The sequence below is a fragment of the Adiantum capillus-veneris genome, chromosome 15 (genome assembly GCF_014529385.1).
Source record: "Adiantum capillus-veneris isolate H3 chromosome 15, ASM1452938v2, whole genome shotgun sequence".
NCBI lineage: Eukaryota > Viridiplantae > Streptophyta > Polypodiopsida > Polypodiales > Pteridaceae > Adiantum > Adiantum capillus-veneris.
Window position 1 is genome coordinate 1,181,085 of NC_140945.1, and position 17,185 is coordinate 1,198,269.

The window sequence follows — 17,185 nt, forward strand, 5'->3', positions numbered from 1 at the left end:
TGACCAGGTTCTTTTCATACCAACTGCACATCTCTTTATGTCAAATGAGTCTATACGTCAAGCAACATTACTCCGTTATGAACAGCATCTATTCCCGCAGCTAGGAACCTCTGTTTCTCAAACAAAGTGGTGGACATATCAGGATCGAGTGACCAGAGTGACACTTTGGGGTCGTGAACATTTCAAAAATAATATCCGATTGGCGATGCTTACTGAAGCAGTGGGTCTAGGGCCTAAGTATTATTATATCGAGCATTCCATAAAGCCTGGTTTTTGAGATCAGCTATATCTGCTAGCCCAGTTTCTACCTCCTCAGAAGATTTTCCTATACCGTAGTTATGGTTATCAGCTACGAGGATATATTAACTGTACTCACAACACTCGGGAGTATGGGGTAGCCTTGGCGACTCGTATCGTGCCTTTGGCAGAGCGGCCAAATACTTGCTTCTACTATGATAGTTGTTTGTGTGATCATGTGATGGGCGCCATAATAGAGATGTAGCTGTAAAGCTCATTAGCTAAGCTTTCTTTTGTCCCGTGACATCTTTTGTGTGTGTGTGTGTGTGTGTGTGTGTGCCCACCCATTCCCAGGAACCTTATCCTATGAGGTAGTAGACCCCATAGAATAGGGGCCTACCACCTCAAGAAGTGTTTGTATTAATTCGCAACCAGCTATGTTGAGGTTAGATTTATTCGGATTTAAGTTGACTTATCAGATTATGTAAGTCAAACTGGAGGTAGGTCCAGTTGTGTTTTTCTAAGGAGTTGCAGATGCATGCAACAAGGTCTTTTTTTGTAAACTCGTTTTTAATGAACTTGGCAATCAAAGCTTCAATCTCTTTATATGCTTTAAAACAGTCGGAAGAGGCATACATTATAAGAAAAAGCATTCCAAGACAAGTGTGTAGAAAATTTTTGTATGGTCTATTGCTTTTTTTCTTCGTAAACTCAGAGGACACAAGTTTAAGATTATCTCTTTTCCAAAAAAAATTAGTATAATAATTTCCCAAAAAAGGGGGAGTCAAAGTAAACTCAATATTCAAGAAGTGTGTTCTAGAAACGATCCATTTATCCTGCCATAGTACTCTCTCGGAGAATGTAGGTTCAATACTTAAGCAAGGTGGATAAATATCTTTAAGAGTAATCTCAAATATGGGGTTGTTGATGCTACATAGGTCATCCATAAACCTGAATGAATGTGCAAAATGTGTGAGTAATGAATTACTTGCGGGGTTATTTAATATTTTCCGGAGCCATTGATATTCGAAGTAACAGAGATAAAGATTACACATAACCAGAGAGCATGCAAACCCCATTGGGATTCCTAGAGTTCGTTTGTAGCAGGTATTTCCTAATTGCATACAGCTGTTATTGAGTAGCCAAAGGATATACTTATAAATATCTTCCTCTTTAAAGTTGAATGGTGCAGATGTGTTCGATTTTTTTACCCATCCTTTATTCGCTTTTTGTGACATGCATGTATACCCAAGTTCCTTTCTGTGGGCAAAGGCAATCTTTATAAGACACGATAAGGTATAAATAAGTCCTAATGGCCCATCTATCGGGATATTTCATAGCATTGAGTTACGTCTGCCGTGAACATAGAGTAAATGCTTTCTGGGAGAATGATAAACACCTCGGCCGCGTTTTTTATGACCCAAAAAGGGCAATAGTCTATATTTCTGAATCTCTTTATATCTCTGTGTTTGATGGCACATATATTTTTGATTTCTAGTCGGACCAAATTTAAGCAGTGGGTGATATCATTTGTAACACAAGAGAACAGGCAATTTGAAGCGTCAGAAATCCATCTAAATTTATGCTTATGATTTTTATATGTTGGGAAGAGTACCGGAATTTTTAGAGATTCATGACTATAGCCGAGTCCTGATAATTCCTTGTTCAATGTTGTAGCTACATATAGTGGAGAGTTATCAAGTTTACTAAAGTCATTACTATTAAGTCTTGAACTGGCCGCCTCAAAGGCCAATTTTTTACATATAACGGATGCAGTGTTTGACGCTTTATCTAGGCCAATAATGAGCCATTTCTTTTTAATATCAAAGATAGAGGTCTTCATTTTTGGCGTAAGCCAAGTAGTATCAGTGCTTAGCCATACTTGTGGCAAAAGACTGATCTTTTTCCAAACCAATCTTTTGAGAGTTGATGTAAGTTGGAAGTGAACTTCCTCCTCCAGTTGGAGTTTTAAGGCCAAGTCGGCCAGGCATTCAAGTAGTGCGGATAAGGCACTTTGAGGATTTAGCGGAAAGGGAGGAATATACTCAAGCCATTACTCAATAGACTCCTTACTTGAGGATCCGAAACGATTTCTAAGTTAGATGTACAAACATGTAAACCAAATTCAGTGAAGTTTTTACAGAATTTTTTAAAAAGATGACAAGAGCAGATAGGTATCTCATTATTATGGAGAAACATAATGGAATAAAAAAGATTCTTAATAGGCGGCGAGTATTTCCAACCAATCATCTTATCCTTTAGTAATAAATTTGACCCAAAAATATGTCCAAAACATTCTGCAAAGATAGCTTGGGGAGTAAAGAAATCCAAAATTTTGCTTGTAAACAAGCAATGTGTGAAAATCTTACTACACACTTCATCCTTTCGACGTAGGTATCGTCTTCCGCAAGCAATCCATCGATCCTGCATATTACATATCCAAAAGGTTTCTGATAGGTAGGGTTCTACCCCTACCTCTCACAAAACTTCTACCTTTCCCTCTTCCAAACACAGAATCACTCAAAGAGGGGGTTAGGAAAGAGGTGTAAGATGCCGCCGGAGAGACAAGAGTATTAGGACGTTTGGAAACTTGAGATTCATCTTCTTCAATATTCGGTTTAATTTGGCTAACTATATTTTTGATACCTTTAAAGCCGCCATAAGTGGTAAGCAAATTCCCACATCCATCAGATCCAAGCTCTTCAAGGGTGTCACGCATAATTGCTCTATACTGAATAAAGGCAATTTGAGCTAAGACCAGATCTTTCGCTTGACCACCAAGCCAAGAACAAAAGAGGGAAAGGTGAAATTCTTATGCTTTATCCGGAAAGATACTAGGTAGATTGTTGAGGGCATACGAAATAGCATGGTCAAACCAAATAATGCTTGACTCGCAAGAGGCTTTGGGGTCCAACAATCTGCAAGCACACTTAAGGTAAGGCCTGAACACATTCCACACTGTCTCGGTGTAGTAATCAGCATTGCTTTTGCTAAAGGTCATTACTCCTTTAGTCCTTGCATATAGCCGTGTATTCGAACTACATTTTTTGTCATCAAGGAAACTCATATTGAAAGGAGCTTTAATCAGATCCCCTTTGTCCAAGAGCTGGATCCCTTTTAGAACTTTAAGTTTGCATTCCTCAATAGTAGCAGGGGCCAAGTTGGCAAGGAAGACCCAGGTTTCCATGGATATGGGTGCAAGAAATCCTTTATTTGGAAACAACCACAACCTATGCTCGACTCCCAAGGATTCTACCTCAACTTGTCGGGATGGTAAAAAAGGCAGGCCCTCAAGACTTTTGGTACCATGTCCAAAAGCGAGGCTTCACTGAGTGAACAAAGGTCTTTTTGAAATTCATTTACAGCTTCTAAAGCAACTGCATCTCTACAGAAGAGACTATTCGGAGGAGGGAGAATAGGCGTAGAGGGAGCAGTAACAAAGATAGGACTAAGCCCACAAAATTTTCTAAGAAGATTCGACAGTTCTGAACCTTTGGAAAAAAAGACGCTAAGTCTTGAATGTGTGCTTTGGAAAGTCCAACCAGATTTGAAGTAAATTCCATCAAAAGGTTGATACCATCCGATTTATTTTTTACAAGAAGAGCTAGTACTTTAACCCATAGGTCAAATGAAATCAGTTGGACAAGAGATAGACTAGACTCCTTCGAAGCATCATAAATTAGGATAGAAGCTTCTCTATCTTGTATACATTTTAGTACAAGAAGCGAGGCTAGGGAAAGGGGTTCCACAGGAAGAGCCAGTCCTTGGGAAAGGGGAACAATCTGCAAAATTATCATTAGTTAGAATTCCATAGTCTAGGAGCATAGACCCGAAGATCTAATACACAGTGTTACAATTTTTGAATTTTACAGCCCTATGAAGATAAGGCCTAGTCCTATGAGAGATACAAGGGAAGGTCTTTTCTATTTCTTTAGCTAGGCATAATTTCTCTGAAATCAGAGCTCTTTTCTCAGGGTCAGAGCATACTTTCATTCTTGCAGTGAGCTTTCCCACGACCTGGTCAACAGAAGTAATAGATTATGTAAATTATAGTATTTTAAAGTAAAGTAAGAAGCATGAATATATAGTGGAATGGTAGTGCTATCAACCTTTTCACCAGTCAGGTAAAGAAAACCACAGAGACTGTGTGATAGCACCCCTGCCTATTAGAGTATAAACTTTATACTATAATAGGAAAAAGTTTCTAGAGTCATTGTCTGAGAGAGAAAAACTGTTAAGTCAATCTCTCTTTTGCGTTTATTGTGTGTGTAGCAGTTCTTAATCTATAAAATTATACGCAAACGAACACTAACTGTTTACAGACAACAATTCTAGAAAAGTACAGTGGCTTTGCACAGTAATTTATTTGCAGTTGAAAATAAATTATGTACAAGGTAATGAAGATAACAAAATACAGCTCAAGTATCCTTAAACCCAAAGTCTGGGAAATCTTGTATCACACTACGAGATCCACCAATTGTTAAGAACTCGACGTTTTAATCAAGGAAGGTAGCCCTCACCTGCACCCATAGCCACAAGAAAACAGTTCGTTAGCACGTGATTGTATGCAGGTGATGCTGGGCATCCCAGTTGTTATCCATGTCACCATAAAAAAAAACATAGTCCTTAACTTGAATATTTGTTTTTTTTATTTTTATTTTTTTTAAAAATAAAATAAAATGGTAAGAACGAAGATCCTTGGCTTCTTAGCCAATCTGATACAGACGGTACCCAACCCCATAGAGCAGCCATAAATTCTGTTTTATTTTTCCTCAAACAGAGTAATATTACCAATCTTTAAAAAAAATTAAGTAGCAAAACAAATTTCCAGAACTTCATCCTTAACTAGATTATTCCAAAAAAAATACCCACTACCTTGTCTATCAACAAAATTTGTCATATAGCCTCTTATTCGGGACTTATTTTATAATCGGGCTGAGATATCCCCCAAAATACTTTTAGTTTTTACCACTTATTACCTAGCGGAGATACCCCTTCTTTAGAGAAAAATCATAACCATTATTCCCAAAGTTCCTTACTTTCATGTTATGTCATTCCTATTGCTGCCATATGCCAGCTAACAAATGTATACTACAATATATTGGACCACTTAGTCATAGAGAGCCAACCTAGACTCGGTCCGGAAATTTTTTTACCAATCTCAGGTTATGCCCAGATAGAGGGAACGGTATGCCATGCTCAACACCATATCATGCATTCCTTCCTATCAACTATCAGAAGTTAGGGTAGTAACACTGAAGTAATCTGTAAATTCAGAGTATCATTTTAGTTAAATCCGAAAAAAAACTTTTGCTATAAAAAACATCAGATTTAACTAGCCAGGATCCACTTAAGGTCACTATATGTTTTACCTTGTGGTATCCAGATCAAACTTACTAGTAAGATGTTAGGTAAGGCCAAGTGCCTATATACTTTGAATGAGTAAAAGAAGCCAGCAGAAGAAGTTAAAAAGGAATTGAGAAGCCAAGGTTCGACCGAACTTCTGCAATTAGAAATATGTCACCTCTTTGAACTAAGTGATAGGTTAATCAGAACCTACCTCTATTTTTCATAGTATATGACAATGCTGAAAAAAAACCAGTTAATTAAAAACTTGCATTTTATTTAACCTTTAGTCCGGTATGTGAAGTCAGCAACAAGGGAACCATACACGAATCCAGTACACAGAATAACCTTTTTAGCCCCTTTAGTACAATAGGCTACCGATAAAAAAGATCAATCTTACTTGTAAAAAAGTTGAGTTAAAAAAACCTCATTTAATCTTATAATCGGGTATGCGAAACCTATCATACCCTACTGTAAAATAATATGCCTGGCCACTATTTCCAAAAAAAAATAGTTTTGAATGACCTCTGAATCCTCTCAAGTAGTTTTTACTAAAATAGGCACCAGATTTTAGTAACAGATTCAATTCCGGGTAAGTCCTTTTTCCGAAATTACCTCAGCAAAGTCACCAAACTTATCCAACCACTTACAAATATCTCATTCTTTTAGTGTAATACAGGTTATTCTCAGATCTGCAATACACCGTTCATGAGTACATTACCCATTTGAGAAAAAATATTACCAGAGTCAACATTATATACCCTTCATGTCCTTTATCCTCATTTTTATGCAGTCAAAGGATAAGACATACACTTGGCAATCTGCTTTTTTCCACACAAAAAAAAAATAGGACACACACAAAGAAAACCAGTTAGACAGTCTCCCCCCCTTTTTTTTAATTTCATTTCCATCAAACATTACTCAGTAGATACTGGTTTATTTTAACACTTTCTTCATGCCAAGAACAACTATTTTTCGGAGCCAGTCTCCCAGTACTTCACATAGCAAAAACACATCTTTAGTTGAAGCAAAATCCCATTCCATATACTTTTCTCTCTATGAATTTTTTAAGAACAGTCATCGGAGCAAGAAAAAACCATCTACTTACCTGGGTTTTTTTAGGCAAAATATCGGAATTAAAAAACTCTTATTAACTTGAAGATTAGGAGGTAATTCTAAGTTTAACTTGAGCCATTCACGCTTCTTCCCTTACCCGTAAGAGTCAGATTCCAGAGCCAAGTTATATATATATGTATTTTTTTGTTTATTTTATGAAAACAAACACCATCAGTCAAACGGATAACAGTTGCCAGTCTTTAGAGTAAGAGAAAATTTCATTTTGACACAAGAAAAAGGTCGGTATCCAATAGTAAATCAAAAAACATCCTTTAATTTATTCAAAGTTTCTTCATTCCAAAATTCGATACCTGTAATCTGAGTCTATTCAGTCTGAGGTCAGCTCATGTAAATAACTGTACTCCGATTCCATAGTTTTTACAGCAGACATAAGTTTCTGACATTATAAGCACCCTATTTTTAGCTTAATATTTTTTAGATCTTTGTGAATTTCTGGCTCTATGTAAAGACCAGCGAGACATACATCAACTAGTTGATCAAACCCAGCTTAACTTTACTTTTTCCAATGCAGTCTGCTCTATAAAAATGCCATTAGACATGCTCAAGTCATTTTATTCCATATCCGACAGTGTCAGACTAATCCCCTCAGAAAACGATATAAAAAACCAGATTTTTCTTTCCCCATCCACTGATTTCACGGACCCATACCACATTAGTCAAAGCAAAACCATAACTTGCATTGATGACAAAGCAAGCCAATCGTATATCTCCTCATACACCATTCACATGAAAGCTCAGTATCCGGAGATTATTTAACAAGTTTTTTTAAAAACAATTCCCAGAAAACAGTCTCAGCAAAGCTACATAGTGTATAAAGAAATTTCTTAGAGCAAGACAGAAAATTTATGTTAACCTGAAGATTAGGAGACGATTACGCCTCCACACTGGCTTTCTCCGATTTTTTCAGCATGTTTGAGCCACAGCCACGAGTAGATGGAATACGCAATGTTTTTGAACTAACACACGCAGGAAAATGATAACAGAGACGCAACTATGTGAGTATGATAACTCACTTTAGAAGTCAAGTTTAAATAGTTGATACTCCTCTGCAGCAGATGCGACAGTTGAGTTGGACCGGTTAAGCCCCCAATCGAGGACGTCATTCCAGGCACGTACACCAGTATCCCCCATAGCCTAAGACCCGGAGCCAGAATCCAGAGGTTTAGCAGGTAAGATTCCACAATATCAGCACCTACTGCTCAAGAAAAAATGGCGGGGAAGTCTGTCATCGCCGGCCTTTCCACAAAAACCTAAGCGGTGGCGTGCAGAGGATGCAAGAAGGACCATATGCCACGCTTACAGAAATTTAAGGATTTGTACTGAGACCAAATAATGTGAAGCCAAGTCGGACAGTCACCTCCACAATGGTATAGCATATATTCCCATAAAAAGCCCGGTTTTATTCACTAGACGCAATTAAATACGGTGTCGGGTATACACACCCCAGTAGGTATTTTTTATATGCTATCCTAGCATGACCTTAGGGTTTAGCATTTCCTTAGTGTAAAACACCTTTCTATACTGTGAGTATATGATATATTTTTGGGAAAACTCTCCAAACCATAATAAGTCTCAGGAGTTAATAACCTGTTTTAATTCTAAATGGTTGGTTAAACAAACAAATCTCGAGTATCATTTCCAGAGTAAGTGGTTTTCACCAATTTATTTGTGAAGCCCAGTCAGACAGACCCTTACCCCAAGGTAAAATTTAAATAGCAATGATTCCCATATTCATACCCAGGTCTCTAGACCCATATCTAGTGAGCTGTATCAGGTCTCAGGTATACAGTAGGTATTTATACATGCTATCCATGCCCTCTGCAAGGTTTCCACCCGCACAATAATGTGAAAAAAATATTTTAAAATGTGAGAGACAACACCATATTAGGCACACTTTCCTAAAAAAGGTTTTTATTGGAGATGGTTGGTCAAATATAAAGCCCCAAGTATAGAGTATCATTCCAGAGTTTGGCATTCTTCATCTATTTTGCATCCTTGGTGTATTATGGCCTTTTGTCATGACCAGGTTCTTTTCATAGCAACTGCACATCTCTTTATGTCAAATGAGTCTATACGTCGAGCAACATTACTCCGTTATGAACAGCATCTATTCCCGCGGCTAGGAACCTCTGTTTCTCAAACAAAGTGGTGGACATATCAGGATCGAGTGACCAGAGTGACACTTTGGGGTCGTGAACATTTCAAAAATAATATCCGATTGGCGATGCTTACTGAAGCAGTGGGTCTAGGGCCTAAGTATTATTATATCGAGCATTCCATAAAGCCTGGTTTTTGAGATCGGCTATATCTGCTCAGAAGATTTTCCTATACCGTACTTATGGTTATCAGCTACGAGGATATTTTAACTGTACTCACCACACTCGGGAGTATGGGGTAGCCTTGGCGACTCGTATCGTGCCTTTGGCAGAGCGGCCAAATACTTGCTTCTACTGTGATAGCTGTTTGTGTGATCATGTGATGGGCGGCATAATAGAGATGTAGCTGTAAATCTCATTAGCTAAGCTTTCTTTTGTCCCGTGACATCTTTTGTGTGTGTGTGTGTGTGTGTGTGTGTATGTGTGTGTGCGCACGCACATGCGTGCATGTGAGGGAGCATCTACTAAAGTCTCCAAATTAGTGAATGTCTTTTTTCTCAGTGTGCTAGCAATTGTACAGAAGGGTGATTTTTGGTACAGAATTGTGGGCAAGTGTACGGAGCTTTGTTTGCTTGAATTCTTAGGGTGAATTGGTATATGTTTGAAGACAGATCAAACGGGCGCCCTATTGGTTGGACACATAGCTGGACACCACATTTATACGCTATTAGTTTTAACTTTTTCGAGCTAGTGTAGTAATACTCCGTGTAAATCTTGATTACAGAGTAGTGGATCAATCCCTTGAGTTGTAATGCTGTAATGATGTATGGAAAGGTCCCTATGAGCTAACCACTAGCCATTTAGAATGCCCTACGTATAAAGGTCAATAACCTTAATGTGAAATGAGGCTTATCTTTAGAAGAAGAGGGAGCTCAAAAAACGTACGCTCAAGCTACGAGCTACTCCGAACTTGTAATCATCGCAGCTAATGATTTGGTAATCCGTTTTCAAATCCAAAACTTGCATTGTGTTCCTCTTTCTTTGCTCTTTCATTCTAGTGTAAGCATTGTAAGTTTTCTTGTGGTTCGCGACTACGTGTCTGTGAGCTGTAATTGCAAATTTGAGTGCTTAAATTGTTGTTTATAGTCGTTTTGACCATAGGAGAGTGTTCCTAGACCATAGGGCGACCTTTCTGGTATGTTCAGTTGCAATTTTCAGGACCTTTTTCATGATGGATCGTGATTTTGGTACCTTGTTGGATTGCGTCTAGATTTGCTAGGATAGTACCCCTATGTGTCCTAGACCTCCTCCTAAAGTTTAGTTCCATTTCGAGTTCATTCAAGTGCCGAAATGGTGTGATGACCTAGTGGTATGAGAAAGGACATAGGCAGATTTCCATGATCATTGAGTGTTGGTTTGCTTGTTGAGCTAGTGTGTTTGCTTGTTAAGGTTCACTTCGTGAGATTGGTGATCTCATAGAGTCTCCGTGCTCCATCCGAGTCACTTTCCCTGAGTATTGACATTATATTAGTACTAGAAAGCTATGCTGCAGACGTCCGTCACGGCGACCCCAACAAACGGTGCCAATGTTAGCAGGTCGTCGTGACAGACGTCTGCAGCATAGCTTTCTAGCACTAACATAATGTCAATACTCAGGGAAAGTGACTCGGATGGGGCACGGAGACTCTATGAGATCGTCAATCTCATGAAGTGAACTTTAACAAGTAGACACACTAGCTCAACAAGCAAACCAACACTCAATGATCGGGGAAATCTGTCTAGTCCTTTCTTACAGCTCTAGGTCATCACGCCATTTCGGCACTCGAACGGACTCGAAATGCAACAAAACTTTAGGAGGAGGTCTAGGACACCCAGGGGCACTATCCTAGCAAGTCGTGTCGCAATCTGACAAGGTACCAAAATCACGATCCATCATTAAAAAGGTCCTGAAAACTACAAAAGATCAGTCCAGAAAGGTTGCCCTATGGTCTAAGAACACTCTCCTATGGTCAAAACGAGTCTTACCATAGCCCGAGCGAAAACTTCCGAGCGAACCAAAAATCGAGCGAGATTCATAAATTAGAAGCTCATTAATAAGGAGAGAGCTTTTTTCTCTTTTGGCCTTCTAGGATTTGTTTTGGATTTGCATCCATCTCTCTCTCTCTCTCTCTCTCTCTCTCTCTCTCTCTCTCTCTCTCTCTCTCTCTCTCTCTCTCTCTCTCTCTCTCTCTTTTCATTACATCAGAATTGGCCATAAGTCCATATAAAAGAAATATGGGAAAGACCCTGATGGACGTACAATGACATCATGGATAAACCACACGATACATCTAGGGATAAAGAAACATGGTAGAGTGTAGCTATCTGGATACTGATCAAGTCTACACAAATCTACCCAAAGCTCTATCCACCTCGGGAGATGTAGCAAAAACCACAAAGTCTAGTGCTGGTTATTTGACTGATATAAAGCATCCACTATAAAAACCTCTTATAGCAGCGCACAAAAGCCAATGGAACTGTGAAAACCCTAGACCGTGCCTCCAAAATCATTTTCATCCACTCTAACATTTCTTGATGATGTATCCCGAAAAAGGATGTGGATCTAAGGCACAACCAAACCGTAAGAGAGGCAAGGGGACCCACTGGCTGTCCACCTTAATGGCCAAGGGATCAATGTACCAAGGTGTACATCTCTCTGACCAAACCAACTACCCTAAAGCCTCTCTAAATTGGCTCTCAAATTTACTTGCAAATTTTTTGCCATCCATAAAGTAATTGGCCTCAACCATTGTCTGCTCCGATACGATATCATAGATAGCTTCCCTTTTCCAGAAGGAATTATCATGTAAGACCTATACCCTAAATATTGATAATGGGAGCACTCTCTAGACCAAGGAATATATGGTTGTTCCACACATAGTGGCGCACTTCTCAAATATATACCTAGAGATCTCCATGGGTCAACCACAAAAAACTGAGCCAGCAAGATCTCAAATATCGGGACAATTGTTAGAGATGCAAAGCCAGCTTAATAGTCAAAATCCTCTGCAAATTGCAAATAGTCACTTCCTTGCCCCCCATAGCAACAAAGGCTCCTACCGAACTGCCATCAATTGTTGGTCCTCCTCTATCATTCTGTCAGCAATGGCCTTGGTACCTACTCTTGATTCTAATCTAATAGCCTCTCCTCTGGAGTTTGTCTGGGGGCTGCTCTGGCTCTGGAAATCTTTGTTTCAATACCCTTTTGTAAACAAGGATAGGCCGTGCTTGTCCCTATCTACCTGCCAATATCTTTCTCTCTCGCTATGTCTGCTCAACATTGTGCTATTATTGAGCACTTTGCTATTGGTCACTCTCCATGAAGTCTTGTTGTTGTGTAGAACTCTAGTGTGACTATGAGGATTGTCTCCTCCTCCGACCAGTTAGTCATCTTTGTTGTCTCTCTCTAGGGAAATTCCTTACCAAGTGCCCCATCTCATGCCATCTAAGACACAAGTTCGGTCTACCCATAACAACAATCCTCTACGAGTGCAACACACCTTTTCACTCAAAAGTGATGATATCTAAAAAGACTAAGGAAGGGGCACTAGCCACATTTATAGGTGACACAGATGTCTGAAGCTGCATTGAACGCTTAAATGATATACCAAAGATAGAACCCATCTACATCAACATGTCTGGCTATACTTGTCATTGAAGGTGGCATAATACTTGAGAGAGAGCTATTGAACTTAAACCCCTTCTCAAACTCAAATGGCAGTGAGTGTGATAAAGGGTGGGAGAAATATATGCGGAGGACGTACCAATGTGCATGAGTGAGTTGGGGTGAGGGGGGGGGGGGAGGTGTGACAACCTTAGAGCAGGCTATGCAAGCAAAATAGGTGGGCATCAAGGGCGGCTCTGCAAGGCGGAGATAAGCAAGGGTAAGCATAGGTGGCGGGCCAGTGTGCGCATAGGTAGGCCTAGTGTACAAAGGTAGAGAGAGAGAGAGGGGGTGCTCTCTAAAGAGAGTCTCTCTCACTCTCTCTCTCTCTCGTTGTTTGTAGAATGTGCGCGTCCTATACACAACGAAAGAGGGTGAGAGAGACTCTCTTTAGAAAGACCCCCCCCCCCCTCTCTCTCTCTCTCTCTCTCTCTCTCTCTTTATCCCTCTCTCTCTCTCTAGTATTGTAGCCTACTACACAGAGAGAGAGAGAGAGGGGGGTGGGGTGGGGCGCCTACCCTCTCTCTCTCTCTCTCTCTCTCTCTCTCTCTCTCTCTCTCTCTCTCTCTCTCTCTCTCTCTCTCTCTCTCTCTCTCTCTCTCTATGTGTAGGAGCGCCCACGTATTAATTCGAGCCTCTCTCTCTCTCTCTCTCTCTCTCTCTCTCTCTCTCTCTCTCTCTCTCTCTCTCTCTCTCTCTCTCTCTCTCTCTCTCTCTCTCTCTCTCTCTCTCTCTCTATATGTATGTGTGTGTGTAGGAGCGCATGTCGATGTGCGCTCCTACACAAAGAGAGAGAGAGAGAGAGAGAGAGAGAGAGACAGAGGAGTCCAAGGAGGACGTGGGCGCTGAGGTGGTGGGCATCCACCTTGCAGGTCCTGGACAAAGTGGTGAGCGTCAATTCCATTTTCACGGCAGCCGTCTTCATTGGCATGTCGCAGAGTAAAGCCAGGTTTCCAAGGACCCACCGACCCCTACTACGCCTCCACGCACCTGCTACGCGATCTCGTCCTTCTAGAGGTGCTCTCCTTCAGCTGCTTCCTCATGTCTAGCCTGGTGGCGCCTCTGCTGTCGCCCACCCTCTGCCGCATCTGCTGCAAATGGCACTTGTTGACGCCCATGTGGAAATGACAACGTCACTGCTACCGACGAAACGAGAAACCGACAGCCCATGGCGCAGCTGGTGTGCATCCACAACACAAGCATTAAAATTGGTGTGTGTCCACTCTCTCTCTCTCTCTCTCTCTCTCTCTCTGATCAGCTCGTTGTGTCATGTAGGAGCGCACGTCAATGTGCACTCCTACATGTCTCTCTCTCTCTCTCTCTCTCTCTCTCTCTCTCTCTCTCTCTCTCTCTCTCTCTCTCTCTCTCTCTCTCTCTCATATAGGAGCACACGTCCTACATGAGAGAGAGAGAGAGCAAGAGAGAGCCTCTGCCGCCTCTTCAACACCAGCTGTCCCCTGGGCTGTCGGTTTCTCGTTGCGCCGTCTTCTGGGGTTTCTCATTGCGTGCGTCCACAGCTTTCTCCGGCAACAGCAACGTTGTCATGTGTGGGCGGTAGCAAGTGCCATTTGCAGCGCGTCCACAACACAAGCATTAAAACGGGTGGCCATCGCCCACATAAGGACTGCGTACGCTTTCTTCGATTGGGACTGCTTGCTACTTCCATCAGCTCCCTCTCTCTCTCTCCCTCTCATTGTGTCATGTAGGAGCGCACGTTGACGTGTGCTTGCTACTTCCATCGACTCCCTCTCTCTCTCTTTCTCTCTCTCTCTCTCTCTCTCTCTCTCTCTCTCATGTAGGAGAGCATGTTGACGTGTGCTCCTACATGAGAGAGAGAGAGAGACTCTGCCGCCTCTTCATCTCACCCTCTGCCGCCTCTGCTGCAAGTGGCACTTGCTACTGCCCACACATGATAACATCACTGTTGCCCGAGAAAACTATGGACGCACGAAACGAGAAACCCCAGGAGACGACGCAACAAGAAATCGACATCCCACGGCGCAGCTGGTGTGCGTCCACAACACAAGCATTAAAACGGGTGGCTATCGCCCACATCAGGGCTGCATACGCTTTCTCCGAATATTTGGACTGCTTGCTACTTCCATCAGCTCCCTCTCTTTTTCTCTCGTTGTGTCATGTAGGAGCGCACGTCAACGTGCACTTGCATCTTCAAAAATAGCTTCATCAAGTTGGGATGCCTCAAGGGTTTGCAAAGAAGCCATGTATGCATTGAGGACGTTCTTGTTATTATTAGCGACTTCAATGTGGTCAGCATCATCGTAGCAGGGCAGAGACACCTTCGTAGCAAAAGAAACTGAAGCAACTGGAGCATCGAATGTTGGGCTGCCAGTAGCTTGAAGGTTTGCTTCATCAGTTCCATCGGGCTTTGTTGCGTCGTGACCACAGCAGGGCAAGGAGGCGAGAATGGCAGGGCTGGTCACTACAGGAGCAATATTGCATGCGTGAGAAGCATCGGTTAACGCATCAATATCCACCTTTTCTGTTTGATTTGCTGGTTCCATCAGAGAATCAAGGAACTGGGTCATAATGGTTGCTTGCTCATCATTATAGGCTGCAGCTTCTGCAAGTGGTTCGTCCTTCATTTGAGCAGCATGGACCTCGGGCACAGCAGGATGCACTGGAGCAGCAAGAACTTGTGGCAACATGATGACAGTGGCGTCATTTGCGGCTGCTTGAGTGGTAGCGCCATGCGTTGCGGCAGCATCTATGAGAGCCATGGCAATTTTAGCCTCAGCAGCTGGAATGGATTCAGTTGCAATGGCTGCATTAGCTTCTACAATAGGTTCAGTCGTTATTACAGAAGTGGCGCGGGCAGCATTTGTTGCAGTAGCAACGGCAGCAGCAAGGTCTGCCCCATTTGGTTGATGTCCGGGCTCCATCAGGGATTCAAGAAAGGCGGTGATAACTTCTTCCTCATCATGGGCTGCAGCGGGGAAGGTTTCGTCTGCATCAAGGTAAATCAGTAGGGACTCGACTGCACATTCAGTTGCAGGTTCCAAAGAATCACTGTCAGAGAGAGCAGCAAGTGTAGTTTGGGCAGCATGAAGAGGGGCCTGGATCGTTGCTTCAGCAGGGACCGCATTATCGCCTTCATCTTCTTGTATCAGGGAAGTGATAGGGTTCCCCACACCACCATCAGGTCCGATGTCTCTTTTGGCTGCATAATCAGCAGCAAGGGTTAAAGCGGGTGCATCTGCCAGGCAATTGAGCATGGCTTCAAGAAGTTGGCCATTGCAAGTTGGTGAGGACCCAGCGTTGGTTGTATTCAAGCAGGTAACCATATCGGCTACATGATTGCATCAGCAGATCAATAGAGGCGCGACGTCCATACATGTTGGAGCAACGTCCATCAGGACGTCATTATAGGCAACGTCATAGGCTTGTACTGCACATGCCTGCAGAAGCCAGGATCTCGACACTTTCACGCGAGGGGGCTTGTTGGTCTGGATCTCGTGATACCATGTAGAATTGAGGAGGGAGCAGCCCCCCTCAAAGGGATCATACATGTGTGTTCTACATCGTGCACAGGAGGTGACGCAGGCACTGTGAGAGAGAGAGAGAGAGAGAGAGAGAGAGAGTACGTGCAGACACGAGAAGGTGTGGATAGAATGCGGTGTTCGTTCATTGGGATGGGTTACATTTGATGGTTGAGAGATGAGACGTTTGACATCTCCTATGATGACCTGGAATTAGTATTCCAACACTCCCCCGTAATTCGAGTCATCATTGGAGTTGAATGCATGAAAGAAAATGACAATGCATTCGTCTGTTTTGTTTTGTCAGGTGCAGCGATCCACCCTCGACGCGTGCGAGTCTACATGCTATAGAGATGATTACATCATGCTATGCAAGCTACAAGATGATTGGGTTTGCATCAGCTGAGTTGATTACTTTTTAATTCCAATAGCTGGTTCTAGCGATGTTCATAACGCGGAGCCCTAACTGGCCAATGCCCCCGGCATGGTCACCTTCCAAAACTAGGCCATTCTGTCTGTGATGATTTAGTTGCCCAACGCTCACCTCATCGTGGCGGCCGCTCGGCAGAATATTGTGAATGTGGCCGTTGCTCAAGAATTGGGCGAGGTGGTCACTCTTGTCAATGACATCATCGACCGGGTGTCCGGCACCTTCACTATCATCCTAGGCACCGTCTACGTCATCCAAAATGTCGTCGATAGCGTTCTCAACTTGGTTGTCGTGTATTCCACCAGCCTCGTTGGCAATGTTTTTCCAATCATGGATATAAAACATAACACTTACTAAACCCCACTATGTTTATCCTCTTTGATCTCTCTCTCTCTCTCTCTCTCTCTCTCTCTCTCTCTCTCTCTCTCTCTCTCTCTCTCTCTCTCACACACACACACACACACATCATGCAAGCTCAGGCTCTGCTGCTCGACATCATTTCTAAGAACTCTTTTTGAGTAATTAATTTTTTAGAGAGAGAGAGAGAGAGAGAGAACACGGAGAAGATGAAGAAGAAGAGAGATTTAATTATCGTAGGAACAATCCCAAGAGACCTCAAAGATCTATTCAAGAGTTGAACTCAAGACGTGACACACACACACACACACACACACAGAGAAAGAGAGAGAGAGAGAGAGAGAGAGAGAGAGAGAGCACATACAAGAAGAATAAGAAGAGA

At 42.1% G+C, this 17,185-nt stretch overlaps 1 pseudogene; it reads right to left on the minus strand.

The window, feature by feature from the left end:
- Positions 1-14,623: 14,623 nt before the first annotated feature.
- LOC147440152 (uncharacterized) lies at positions 14,624-15,397 on the minus strand (annotated as a pseudogene).
- Between the last annotated feature and the right edge of the window lie 1,788 nt (positions 15,398-17,185).